Source organism: Camelina sativa, chromosome 16 (genome assembly GCF_030686135.1).
Source record: "Camelina sativa cultivar CO46 ecotype springtype chromosome 16, ASM3068613v1".
Taxonomy (NCBI): Eukaryota; Viridiplantae; Streptophyta; class Magnoliopsida; order Brassicales; family Brassicaceae; genus Camelina; species Camelina sativa.
Window position 1 is genome coordinate 11,606,449 of NC_141895.1, and position 14,048 is coordinate 11,620,496.

At 44.3% G+C, this 14,048-nt stretch overlaps 1 non-coding gene across 1 annotated transcript; it reads left to right on the plus strand.

Annotated features, from left to right (window-relative positions):
• Nucleotides 1-11,447: 11,447 nt before the first annotated feature.
• On the plus strand, nt 11,448-11,554 carry LOC147925435 (small nucleolar RNA R71). Its single transcript, XR_015585512.1, has one exon. It is a non-coding gene; the product is annotated as a small nucleolar RNA R71 (small nucleolar RNA).
• Nucleotides 11,555-14,048: the final 2,494 nt, after the last annotated feature.

The following is a 14,048-nucleotide window of genomic DNA, read 5'->3' on the forward strand; positions in this document are numbered from 1 at the left end:
TCCATCTTTTCATCTCTTTCTTTCATCTTCTATCTCTTCATCTTCTATCTTTTCATTTTCTATCTTTTCATTTTCTATCTTTTCATTTTCTACCTTTCAAAATAAGAAAGAAAAAAAAAAAAAAGAAGAACCCGTTCTGCAAAAAAAAAAAAAAAAAAACCCGTTGGGTTTGGTTGCAGCTGATAGAGCAGATTTGTTGAGCAGGGTGCGGTTGGCTCAGGAGTCGGATTTGGGGCTGGTGAATGCCTCAAAGGATTGATACTAAGATTTTTGTGTCTCCTAGCAGGTTCAATTAACCTTAAGTGTTGTAGTATTTAAGGTGTCAATCCAAATGGGATGTTGCTAGCAATCAAGATGCAATCAAGGAATCACAAGTTAAGCCAATTCAAAGAGTGTTTTTATCTAAGAGTCCTAGAATGATCAAAATGCGAAATGGAAATGAGTCACAGAACAAGAAACAAGAATGCATGACAAGAAGCGAAAGTGAATAAAAACGCAAACGATTCTAAGCATGAACAAATGAAACAGTTCCAAGAATGTAATAAAATCAGAAAGAAAGAAGTCCTAAGGATGGGGTAATTGATGTCGGTGGAGTATTCTAGTCTAAGGAGTGTTTAACATACCATAAGCAAAGTATCCCTAAACAATGAACATCACAACTTAGCTAATCCAATCTCTTGGCAAAAGCTACTCAGACGCAACCACTTCCATACCTAGCTCTCGCTAGAGAAACGTGGTCGAGCAGGCATGACAGACAAGTTCATTCGTGTCAACAAACATCCTAGACAACTAATCTCTTAGGCTAGGAACGTAAGTCTCTGGCACTAGTTGGTCAGACATTTCATCAAACACCTTTTGGGTGCGGAAATGTCTCGAACCTAGTTCCAATTGATCAGAGAGAAACAAGTAATTCTAACTCTAGTCCAGAAGGGAATTTTACAATCAAAGCTTAAACACTCTACATCCTAAGATCCTCCACCTAATCTATCCCATCCTCAGGAACTACCACACTACTCAGATCCGAAAATCATAGTCAAGGATGCAAACACAGAAATCATTGAATCAAGCATAATAAGATAGATAAAAATAAGATTAACAACTTTGTAGAAGGAATCAAATGCAAAATCTCAATAAATCTCAACGATATCGGAATACAAGTCTGAGAACGTGTTTTGGATGCTAGGTTAAAAACCTTCTGGGAACGAAAACGAGATTAAAAGATAAGATGTCTCCGCAAAGACTTAACAAAATGTATATATAGTAGTCCAACATGGAAAGCCCTAAAACTTAAAACGACAAGGTAAAGCGTCGGTTCGGTAATCTCCTGAAGCATGTGAAACCAAACGTCTTTCTTCCCGACATGTGCGATCAAGTCCATGTGCGTCGAATGGAATCCAATGTCATCATAGCTCGGATGGAAGGCTGAGGAGCATGGCTTGGACGGATAGCTCGGACGGAACGGAGATGGTGACAATGGCTCGGACGAGACGGAGATGGTGACCATGGCTCGGACGAGAATGAAGATGGTGACCATGGCTTGGACGAAACGAAGATGGTGACCATGGCTCGGACGAGAATGAAGATGGTGACCATGGCTCGGACGAAACGAAGATGGTGACCATGGCTCGGACGAGAATGAAGATGGTGACCATGGCTCGGACGAGAATGAAGATGGTGACCATGGCTCGGACGAAACGAAGATGGTGACCATGGCTCGGACGAGAATGAAGGTGGTGACCATGGCTCGGACGAGAATAGCTTCCAACGTTTCCTAAATACCTGAAATACTCCAAAATGCACAATGTATGCAAGGATGATGCAAGAGCTACCTAGACGTGCAAAGTGTATAGAAAAAAACTAGAAAACGATGCAAACCAATGAGTTATCCTAGCTAAATGCATGATAAAAATAAGCTAAGGAGAGACAAAATATAGACATATCAATTCCCCCAAGCTTACTCTTTGCTTGCCCTCAAGCAAACAATCAAGAATAGAGTATGGAGAAGAGGTGTGAAGATGGGGTCTCAGAACCTAAAACATGCTAAATAAAATAGTTAGAATCAAGGTCCTTGTTTTTAGTTCTATGATGCATGGTGAAAGAACTCTATATTTTTTTTTTACACATGCAATCCTATCAATCATTCCCTTTAACATTCATTAACAGAGAACCGTGAATCAAGCTAAGCAATGTCGTTGAACTCATTTGGCTAGGGTGAAGGGTTGGAGACTTAGATGGTCTCCTTCTCGAGTGGTTTCATCAATACATGACAAGGTTCTCTCACAAAAATGAGTTGAGCTTAAGAGAAGGCTAAAGGTTGAAACCAACTGATACATACAAGAGCAGCGTCCTGTCTACCCAAAGAACATTCCAAACCGAAGTTGGTCCTATCTCTACCCTTCATCAGAAACATCATCTCAAACCCATTCTTTCACTCTTTATACTTGGTCTTAGGGGAAGTTCACTTATTATCATTCTAGCAGATTGGGAAATCTTTATTATCACTATGGTTCTTTTTCTTTTCTTCTAAGGACTCTAGACATCATAAGCATTTTTACTTTCTTTCCTTTGTCTAATCTTTTCGTTTTATGCCCAGAACCAATAACTCATTGTTTTGCTCAACCCAAATCCTTTACTAGACTTGTAAACCTTGAAAACACATCCCCCTCCTAAAGACTTTCTCCCCTTTACTTTCTGTTTACACTTCACTTTTCTGCACAAATCCATACCCAATACCCAAAATCGAGTTCTCACCTAGTCCTACTAGTCCGGATAACGCGAACTAGAACTACACAGGATCCTACTCTTGTCGGTTAGAACCTAACACTTTCTAACAAGCTCAACTCGGAAAAAGGCCTGACATTCAAGAATACAATTGGCTTGAAAGAACGGTTGGTTAAGGGTGCGGGGAACTGTTCCAAAGATGGGAATCAGCTACTTGGATCGACAAGGGTGGTAAAAATGTGAAAGACAATCCAAGTATGTATATGGTATCCATGAGTTCAACTTCAATGCATAACAGGATAATTGCAAGTCAGGATTAGGTTCAAGTAGATAGGGAATGATATCAATTCAAAACATGCTTCAATCTTAAATTTTCAAGTTCAATCAACAAGCATCAAAGAACTAAGAACAAGGGCCTTGATCCTATCCTATTGAATCCAACATGCTAACAAGGTTACAATCATCATCAACCCCTATGCTAAATGCAACAACCCTATATGAATAAACCTAGACTCAATCCTAATATGCAATTGCAAACTACATGAACACTCTGTTTTTGTGGAAATTTTCGAAATTTTTTTTTTTTTTTCAAATTTTTTTATGGTTTTTCTATGCAAATAGATGGATGCAGACTCAAACATGATATGATGCAAAGATTTGAAATAAGAATCACAAAACACGACATTAGATACATCATCTCAAACCCTCCCCCAAACTTAAAATACACAGTCTCCTGTGTAAGAAAAATTTGCTGGAGGATTTAAGAATCACAATACAAACAATGCAGAAATGAAATGGTATATACAAAGGAAGGTAGGAGTACCTCAGTAGTAGAAAAAGGAGTCTGAGCTCGCCCAAGGAGCTGGTGCGTGGTACTGGCTCTGTCCTTCACCGTGTTCGGTATCCGCAGGAGTGGTCTCACCTGGTGGGTCGACTTGTTGCTCAACCGCTTGAGTGTTCTGATAAGTGCTCGGCTGCTCGTCGCACTGCATGTCGTCGACTCTAGACTCGCCATGGTCCGAGACCAATACTACCACATCCGTAGGCTGATAATCACCTTGCTGCCCAACTTGTTGCTCAACCTCTTGCTCAGCTTGAGCTGCAGAACGACGCGCTGATCGACGACTTGAGGAGGCTTTTGAACCACGCAAACCGCGTCCCCTTCTCTCCCTAGATTCATGTGATGAGTGGCGTGAAGGGACGGGAGAAGATGGGCGCTGTCGTGGCACATATGAAGATTGACGTGCGGGTGATGGAATCGGAGAAGGTGTTCGCTCTAGGTTCGCGGAAGGGCGTCCTGGCATTGGTATGGTATCCTCGGGGATGGACCTTGGGACCGCGGTTGTGGATGTCGAACAGCTAAACTTACGCATGAAGTTCATGACACTCTTGGTGAAACGGCTAAACGTTTTGTCTCTGGCTTTCCCCCATTGTTGCAGCAGGTTGAGTCTATGATGAGCGGCTCGATCCCCCTTGGACATTCTCGGATCCGAGTACTCCTCGAAGTGGAATTGCTCCGGGCGGTACTCCTCTGGGCGGTAGTCCTCTGTGTCTTCTTCCATTGGCTCCGCGCGTGTTTCCACAACGTCGACATGATCCTCTTCAGCTTCAGAGTTGTATAAGATTGTCGTAGGAGGGATAAACTCGATATGCTCTCCACCTAAGATTGTAGTCAACTCGACGCAAGGGAGGAGTAATCTCGAAGGTCCGACCGCAGGATGCACAAAATTGTAGAGCAACCTTCCATGCCTCAAACCCCAATCCAAAGTGCGTAGCTGTCGCAGGTAGCGGAGGTCTATCCAACGTGGTGGGTGCGCCTCAGAGTGTAGGGGGACGCCAGCAGCCTCAAGGAACCAAGTCACGATGCCTCCCATGCACATCACTCCGGGAGTGTGGTTGAGGCTTAGTCGCGAGACCCAATGCTTGTATGTCAGCATGTGGTTGATAAGGTAGAGCGAGACGGAAGCGTTGGATATGTCACCTTGCAGCGCGGTGCAATCCATGGCAGTGAATGAGAGTCCCTTAAGCGCCAAATCGATCATCTCTAGATCGCCATTCGTCATGTATCCTTTAATCTCTTTAGCGTAAAATGCATTGGTGACCGCCTTCTGGAAGTAACGCAACACTGGGCTCCGCACGTTCAGCGCTTTTGTCTTCGAGGAGGTGAATGTGGGTGCACTCCCAATCGTTGCCCAGAGTGCGGATATCTCATCTCGATCGAACTGCGGCGTAGTCCCTGTTCCGCTGGGAAATCCAAACATCTCTTCGACAGTTTTGAAACTGAGAGTGTAGAACTGGCCATGAACGCGAAATGTAATGTAGCCCAGACCTCCATCAGACATCATTCCCGGCTCATCCGCATACAGATGCGTCTCCAGAGTACAGAGGAACTGAATTGTCTCCTCCCTGTATCCGCTTTTTGGTGTGTTCATGATTCCCCCCAGATGGCACCGGCTAAACAGATACTGAACATCCTCCCAAATCCCAAGTTGCTGCATAGTCTCAACATGGGGATATCTTGTTCCCTCAAACTCCATCTGCTGGAACAGCTCGTAGTATTCCTTGGGAGTTAATTTCGTCTCAGTGCTCTTCCGTTTGACCGATTTTCTGGGAGCTGGTGTTGAGCGCAAAGCGGGTTCCTCCTGTTCATAATCGCTCTCGTCCTCCTTTGAGTGTGAAGCTTGTGCCGGTCGCTTCCCGCGACTCTTACTCTTAGAGAGCGGTTTGGCCGGTCTGCTTGACCCAGCGCCTTGCGTAGGCGGCTTGGAAGTAGCAACACGTCCTGGAACCTGACAACCATACTTATCATACATCTCATCCCAAAAATTGTCAGACATTGCAAAGGTGAAACAATTCAAACTCAAAATCAAAGATTAGTAGGTTAGTGACCGAGCAATAATAAAAATCGCAAAAAAAATCAATGAGAGTGAGTATGGCGCGAAACACACGAAGATGGTCGCAGTGGCTCGGACGACAGCAAGATGGTCACAGTGGCTCGGTCAAAACGCAGATTGCGACAGTAGCTCGGTTGATGCCTCACGGAAGCGCGGGGTGAGACGGCGGTGATGAACGGGAGAGTGGAGCTTCGGCGAGAAGATGGAGAGTGAACTGCAGCAGGTCGAAGATGGAGAGTGAGCAGAGGTAATAGAACAAAGTGAGAACGTAAACAAAGAGTGATGAGGGAGTGGAATAATAATGGTCGTGAGGAGAGTATTTGTTTGGTAGGGGTGAAGAGTGAAGGGAGGGGAGAGTTGAATTTAAAGAGGAGAAAAGAAGGAAGAGTGGTGGAGTGATGGGAAGAAAGAAGACATAAAGTGATGTGTTTGTTGTGAGGGAACAAGAGAGGGGGAGGAGTGAGGTGATTGAAGATAATAGAGGTTCACGTGGGAGGGGAAGCCAACAAAGAGGGAGATGCAAGTGGGTTGCTTTCTTTTCGTTTTTTCGTTTTTTTTTTTTTTTTTTTTTTTTTTTTTTTTTTTTTTTTTTTTTTTTTTTTTTTTTTGCTCCCTCTCCTTTTCACTCTGTTTTTCTCTGTATCCTCTATCTTTGTTGCACACACTCCCTTCTGTAGATTCCTGAACACAGAAAACCAAAAACAAAAATTAAAAACACAAGAATCCTAAAAATATTTACAGTGATACCTTTGGGACTTCCTCCCAAGTGAGCTTGTTTAAAGTCTCTAGCTTGACTTTTCAGCTTTTTATGCTTTTTGGGGTTCATGGAGGAGTACAGAAAACCCCTCTGGGCGGATTTGATCAGCTAAATATTTTTTTACTCTTTGGCCGTTTACAGTGAATTCGCTGCCATCCTTGTTCAGAAGAGTGATAGCTCCAAATGGCAAAACGTCTTTGACTGTAAATGGTCCAGACCACCTAGACTTAAGCTTTCCAGGAAATAACTTAAGTCTGGAATTGAACAGCAAAACCTGATCTCCAGCTTTGAGCTCCTTGACAATAATCTTCTTGTCATGAAAATTCTTTGTCCTCTCCTTGTAAATCTTGGAACTCTCATAAGCATCAAGTCTTATTTCTTCCAACTCATGGATGTCAAGAGTTCTCTTAGCCTGAGCTGTGTCAATATCCAAGTTCAGCAGCTTGATTGCCCAAAGTGCCTTGTACTCAACCTCCACAGGGAGATGACATGCTTTACCATATACCAACTGAAACGGTGTTCTGCCTATTGGCGTCTTGAACGCTGTTCTGTATGCCCAAAGAGTCTCGTCCAACTTGACAGACCAATCTTTCTTCGAGACTCCAACAATTCTTGACAAGATACCCTTGATCTGTTTGTTCGAAACTTCAACCTGACCGCTGGTCTGAGGGTGATACGCAGTAGACACTTTGTGCTTGACCCCATACTTTCTCAGCATGCTCTCAAAAACTTTGTTGACGAAGTGAGTTCCACCATCACTGATCACCGCTCTAGGTATCCCATACCTTGGAAAGATTATACTTTTGAACAGCTTCAGAACAACCTTGTGATCATTGGTGGGGCTGGCTATGGCTTCGACCCACTTAGAAACGTAATCAACTGCCACCAAGATATAGACATTCCCATTAGATGGGGGGTTGAAAGGACCCATGAAGTCTATCCCCCAGACGTCAAATATCTCCACTTCCAGGATTGGATTTTGGGGCATCTCGTTTCTCCTTGTGATGTTGCCCATCCTCTGACAAGCGTCACACTTGGTGATGAAGTTGTGAGCGTCTTTGAACAAGGTTGGCCACCAGAGACCTGCTTGGAGAACCTTCTGAGCTGTCTTGAATGTGGCGAAATGACCTCCGTAGACGGAACCGTGACAATGCTCAAGCACTCCCTGCACTTCCCCTTCTGCTATGCATCTTCTGAACAGACCGTCAGAACCTCTCTTGTACAGATAGGGTTCATCCCAGAAGTAGTGGTTGACCTCTCTGAAAAGCTTCTTCTTCCTGTATGGATCCATGTCATCAGGAACTTCTCCACATACCTTGTAATTCACAACATCTGCATACCAGGGTGCAGTCTCAGAAGTGATTGCCATGCATCTGATTTTGAGGTTCTCAACCCCTGTGTCATGCATCCGCTCACAAACCTGGGCTACCAGAAGTTGTTCCTCAGGCATTGAGTCATTTATTGGAACAACATCTTCTATCCTCATTCTTGACAAGTGGTCTGCAACTCCATTTTCTATTCCTTTCTTGTCAACTATCTCCATGTCAAACTCTTGGAGAAGCAGGATCCATCTCAGCAGTCTCGGTTTGGTATCCTTCTTCGAGTAGATGTGTCTCAGAGCGGCATGATCGGTATACACAATGACCTTCGAACCTACAAGATAACTCCTGAATTTCTCGAATGCAAACACAACTGCTAGGAGTTCCTTCTCTGTGGTAGCATACCTTCCCTGGGTCTCGTCCAAGGTGCGACTTGCGTAGTAGATGACATGAAGCTTCTTGTCAATACGCTGTCCCAGAACTGCTCCAACTGCGAAGTCTGAAGCATCACACATGATCTCAAAAGGATGATCCCAATTCGGAGCTTGCACTATGGGTGCTGAAACCAAGGCCTCCTTGATCTTGCTGAAAGCTTCCAAACATGCTGCATCAAATTCGAACTCAACCTCCTTGCACAACAACCTTGTCAAAGGTCTTGCAATTTTTGAGAAGTCCTTGATGAATCTCCTGTAAAACCCAGCATGTCCCAGAAAACTCCTGATGTCCTTCACTGTCTTAGGCTGTTGAAGCTGAACCATGACCTCAATCTTAGCTTTGTCAACCTCAATCCCTTTCTCAGAAATTTTGTGTCCCAGAACAATCCCTTCTTCAACCATGAAATGGCACTTCTCCCAGTTCAGCACCAGGTTCGTCTCCTCACATCGCGTCAATACCCTGCACAAATTTAACAAACAGGAGGAGAAAGTGGAACCGTATACAGAGAAGTCGTCCATAAACACTTCCACTGACTCCTCAATTAAATCCGAGAAAATTGAAGTCATGCACCTCTGAAAGGTGGCAGGAGCATTGCACAAACCAAATGGCATGCGTCTGTAGGCAAATGTGCCATAGGGACAAGTAAAGGTTGTCTTTTCCTGATCATTTGGGTGAATAGGGATTTGGAAGAATCCACTATACCCATCAAGGAAACAATAATAGGGATGACTAGCTAGTCTTTCCAACATTTGATCAATGAAAGGCAAAGGAAAATGATCTTTCCTAGATACAGCATTCAACTTCCTATAATCTATACACATCCTATGTCCTGTGATGGTTCTAGTTGGGATTAACTCATTTTTGTCGTTTTTGATCACAGTTATGCCTCCCTTCTTAGGTACACAGTGCACTGGAGATACCCAAGTACTATCAGAGATAGGATAGATAACTCCAGCATCAAGCAGTTTTAGGATTTCTTTCTTTACTACTTCTTTCAGATTAGGGTTCAATCTTCTTTGGGGTTCAATACTAGCATAAGACTCATTTTCAAGATTGATCCTATGTGTGCAAAGACTAGGTGAGATTCCTTTGATATCATCTAAAGAATAACCTATGGCCTTTCTAAACTTTTTTAGCTCAGTGACTAGCAACCCCAATTCATCATCACTCAACCTAGCATTCACTATGACAGGATAAGTAGAATTGGTTCCCAGAAAAACGTACCTGAGTCCGGAAGGGAGAGTTTTGAGTTCTACCTTCGGAGCTTTCAGTTCCGACCAGTCATCAGCACGGGAGTCTGGAATGATCGCGGTCGAGTGGGAGATATCACGTTCTGAACTCTCTGTCTCAACTGCACGTACCTCCTTTGCGTCAGATATCTGCTCGAATTCCTCTGATCCATCCGTTTCTCTGTGGGAATCTAGCATATTCTTGTAACAAGTTGTCTCCCCATGCAGGAACCCTTCTTCTCCATCCTTGGTTAGAGCAGTTTTGAGATGATCCTCCTCAGCTAGTTCCTCCAACAGCTCATCAGCCAACTTATCCATCTCTTCAATATAGAAGACTTGTCCTCCTATTGTTGGCTTCTTCAAAGTATCCTTGATATCAAACTTCATGATGAAGTCATCGCCCAGATTAAGATCAATCTTGCCATTTCTGACATCAATGATGGCTCCAGCAGTCGCTAGGAACGGTCTTCCTAAAATCAGAGGATCTTTAGGTTCTTCATCCATCTCCAGAACCACGAAGTCAGTTGGTACTTCCACGTCTCTGATCCTGACAGGTAAGTCCTCTAAGATACCATGTGGAAGTCTCACTGATCTATCTGCAAGGATGAGGGAGATGTCGCATCCCTTAAACCTTGTGAAACCCAACCTCTTAGCCACAGAGAATGGCATCAGATTCACTGAAGCGCCAAGATCACATAAGCACCTCTCAAAAGACATGGGTCCAATGGAGCAGGGAAGAGTGAATGATCCAGGATCTTTGAGCTTCTTGGGTACAACCTTCTTCTGGATGATTGCACTGCACTCAAGACTTAGTACCACCATGCCTTGAACTTCTTTTGATCTCTCCATCACCAAGTCCTTGAGGAATTTCTGGTAGTGAGGAACAAGTGCGAATGCATCTAGCAATGGCATTCTCAACTCAATCTCCTTGACTTGCTTTTCGAACAAGGCTTTGTACTTCTCAGTAAGCTGCTTCTTGAACCTCACTGGAAATGGTAGAGGAGGCTTGTACGGTGGAGGGATGAACTTCGCAGGTCTGTCTTCAGGAACAGCAGGCTCCTTAACAGCTTCAGGCTCGGATTGCTTCACTGGCTCGATTGGATCTTTGACTGCCTCGACGGGGTTCTCCATCTGAGTGTCATCCTGACCAAAATCCTCCCCATCTAATTCCGCACTGTCCTCAGTGACGTCTGGTACTCCTTGCCTGGGAGGCAATGTTTTCCCACTTCTTAGCGTAATGGCACTGGCAAACTCCTTGGGGTTCTGAACAGCTTTACCTGGGAATTGGCCAGGCTTTGGTGCAGAAGTAGAAACCGATTGGCCCTCCATGTACCTTATCTTCGAATTCAGAGTTTCGAATTTGACGTTCAGATCATTGTAGGAACATTCCATCCGCTGACTTAGGTCAGCGAACTTCTTTGCAGTATCCATGGAACCGCTAGCTTGACCCTGAAGAATTTGTTGCATCATATGCTTCAGTTCTTGATCTGGGGTTGGTGTAGGCTGAACTGGTTGAGGGCGGAATCCTGGTGGTGGTCCCGAGGGAGCTTGGTAACCCTGCTGGAACTGTTGTTTTGGAGCGAATCCCGGATTGTAAGGCACAAAAGGTTTTTGTTGCCCTTGCTGTTGTTGTTGAGGAGGGTACACCTGATCTTGTGGATTAGCAACATTGGTACTTCGGTAAGACAAATTGGGATTCGTCTTGTAGGGGTTGTAACCTTTGTTGTAGCCACCCTGATTCTGAACATAGCTGATCTCTTCACTCTGCTCACCCTCCCCATCTGGAACTTGGAAAGGGTCGTCCTCAGAGACGAAGTGGACGCTCCTCTGCTGGCTCAGCAAGATACGGTCAAGCTTCTCATTTACATTCTTGAGGTCCTTCTTGTACTTCTCTTCAGACCCAGCGTCGCCGCGAAATGTGCGGTCATAATCCTCATTGTAGTTGCCGTCTGACTGGGCGAGATTCTCAACCAATTGCCATCCTTCCTCAACCTCTTTGTTCAAGAAATTACCGTTGGAAGCAGTGTCAAGCAGCATGCGGATTTTTGGAAGTACACCACGGTATAGAGTGCTCAGCAGTGACTCGTTGCTGAAACCATGGTGTGGACACTGGCTGTGGTAACCCTTGAAACGCTCCCAGGCTTCACAGAATGATTCTGAGCTCCTCTGAGTGAAACTGGAAATCTCATTCCTGAGACGTGCCGTTCTGGAGTTAGAGAAAAACTTGGCCAAGAATGCCTTCTTGCAGCCATCCCAGGTGGTGATTGAGCCCTTGGGAAGGTTTTTCTCCCATTGATGAGCCTTGTCTCCCAGGGAGAAAGGGAAGAGGCGCAACTTGTAACCATCCTCACTCACGCCGTTGATCTTGGTGAGACCACAAAGACGGTCGAACTCGTCCAAGTGGTCGAGTGGATCCTCCATAGGCAACCCGTGAAACTTGTTTCCTTGGATCATGGTAATCAGACCACTTTTGATCTCGAAGTTGTTGTTCGGCACGGCGGGAGGGACGATTCCAGCACGTTGAGTGTGAGTGTTCGGTGCATCCCCAGCACCAATGTTTCGCGGTCCCTGATGTGGTTCATGCTGTTGTTCCATAGTGACGTGTGCGAGATGCTCAACGGGTTGACGAGCTTGTCGTGGGCGTTGCAACCGGTTGATTTCGTCGATCACAGGAAGGAGATTCTGATGCCCTCTTGATCTGGTGTGCATGCAAGGTTGCAATCAACAGGTTCCTGAGATGCAAAACAAACAAGCAAACAACCAAAACAAGTCAGTACTCAGAATGATAAGTGTAACAGAACTTAATCTTGCAAAACTTGAAATCTCAAATGTAACAATACGAATCCCAAATGGCAACGGCGCCAAATTGATACTAAGATTTTTGTGTCTCCTAGCAGGTTCAATTAACCTTAAGTGTTGTAGTATTTAAGGTGTCAATCCAAATGGGATGTTGCTAGCAATCAAGATGCAATCAAGGAATCACAAGTTAAGCCAATTCAAAGAGTGTTTTTATCTAAGAGTCCTAGAATGATCAAAATGCGAAATGGAAATGAGTCACAGAACAAGAAACAAGAATGCATGACAAGAAGCGAAAGTGAATAAAAACGCAAACGATTCTAAGCATGAACAAATGAAACAGTTCCAAGAATGTAATAAAATCAGAAAGAAAGAAGTCCTAAGGATGGGGTAATTGATGTCGGTGGAGTATTCTAGTCTAAGGAGTGTTTAACATACCATAAGCAAAGTATCCCTAAACAATGAACATCACAACTTAGCTAATCCAATCTCTTGGCAAAAGCTACTCAGACGCAACCACTTCCATACCTAGCTCTCGCTAGAGAAACGTGGTCGAGCAGGCATGACAGACAAGTTCATTCGTGTCAACAAACATCCTAGACAACTAATCTCTTAGGCTAGGAACGTAAGTCTCTGGCACTAGTTGGTCAGACATTTCATCAAACACCTTTTGGGTGCGGAAATGTCTCGAACCTAGTTCCAATTGATCAGAGAGAAACAAGTAATTCTAACTCTAGTCCAGAAGGGAATTTTACAATCAAAGCTTAAACACTCTACATCCTAAGATCCTCCACCTAATCTATCCCATCCTCAGGAACTACCACACTACTCAGATCCGAAAATCATAGTCAAGGATGCAAACACAGAAATCATTGAATCAAGCATAATAAGATAGATAAAAATAAGATTAACAACTTTGTAGAAGGAATCAAATGCAAAATCTCAATAAATCTCAACGATATCGGAATACAAGTCTGAGAACGTGTTTTGGATGCTAGGTTAAAAACCTTCTGGGAACGAAAACGAGATTAAAAGATAAGATGTCTCCGCAAAGACTTAACAAAATGTATATATAGTAGTCCAACATGGAAAGCCCTAAAACTTAAAACGACAAGGTAAAGCGTCGGTTCGGTAATCTCCTGAAGCATGTGAAACCAAACGTCTTTCTTCCCGACATGTGCGATCAAGTCCATGTGCGTCGAATGGAATCCAATGTCATCATAGCTCGGATGGAAGGCTGAGGAGCATGGCTTGGACGGATAGCTCGGACGGAACGGAGATGGTGACAATGGCTCGGACGAGACGGAGATGGTGACCATGGCTCGGACGAGAATGAAGATGGTGACCATGGCTTGGACGAAACGAAGATGGTGACCATGGCTCGGACGAGAATGAAGATGGTGACCATGGCTCGGACGAAACGAAGATGGTGACCATGGCTCGGACGAGAATGAAGATGGTGACCATGGCTCGGACGAGAATGAAGATGGTGACCATGGCTCGGACGAAACGAAGATGGTGACCATGGCTCGGACGAGAATGAAGGTGGTGACCATGGCTCGGACGAGAATAGCTTCCAACGTTTCCTAAATACCTGAAATACTTCAAAATGCACAATGTATGCAAGGATGATGCAAGAGCTACCTAGACGTGCAAAGTGTATAGAAAAAAACTAGAAAACGATGCAAACCAATGAGTTATCCTAGCTAAATGCATGATAAAAATAAGCTAAGGAGAGACAAAATATAGACATATCAAGGATGTTGACTCAGAGTATCAGGTTTTGGCTAATGGTACTATTCTGGTGCATGGGCGGATCTGTGTACCCAAGGATGAGGAGTTGAGGCAGGAGATTCTGAGAGAGGCTCATGCTAGCATGTTCTCTATTCATCCGGGA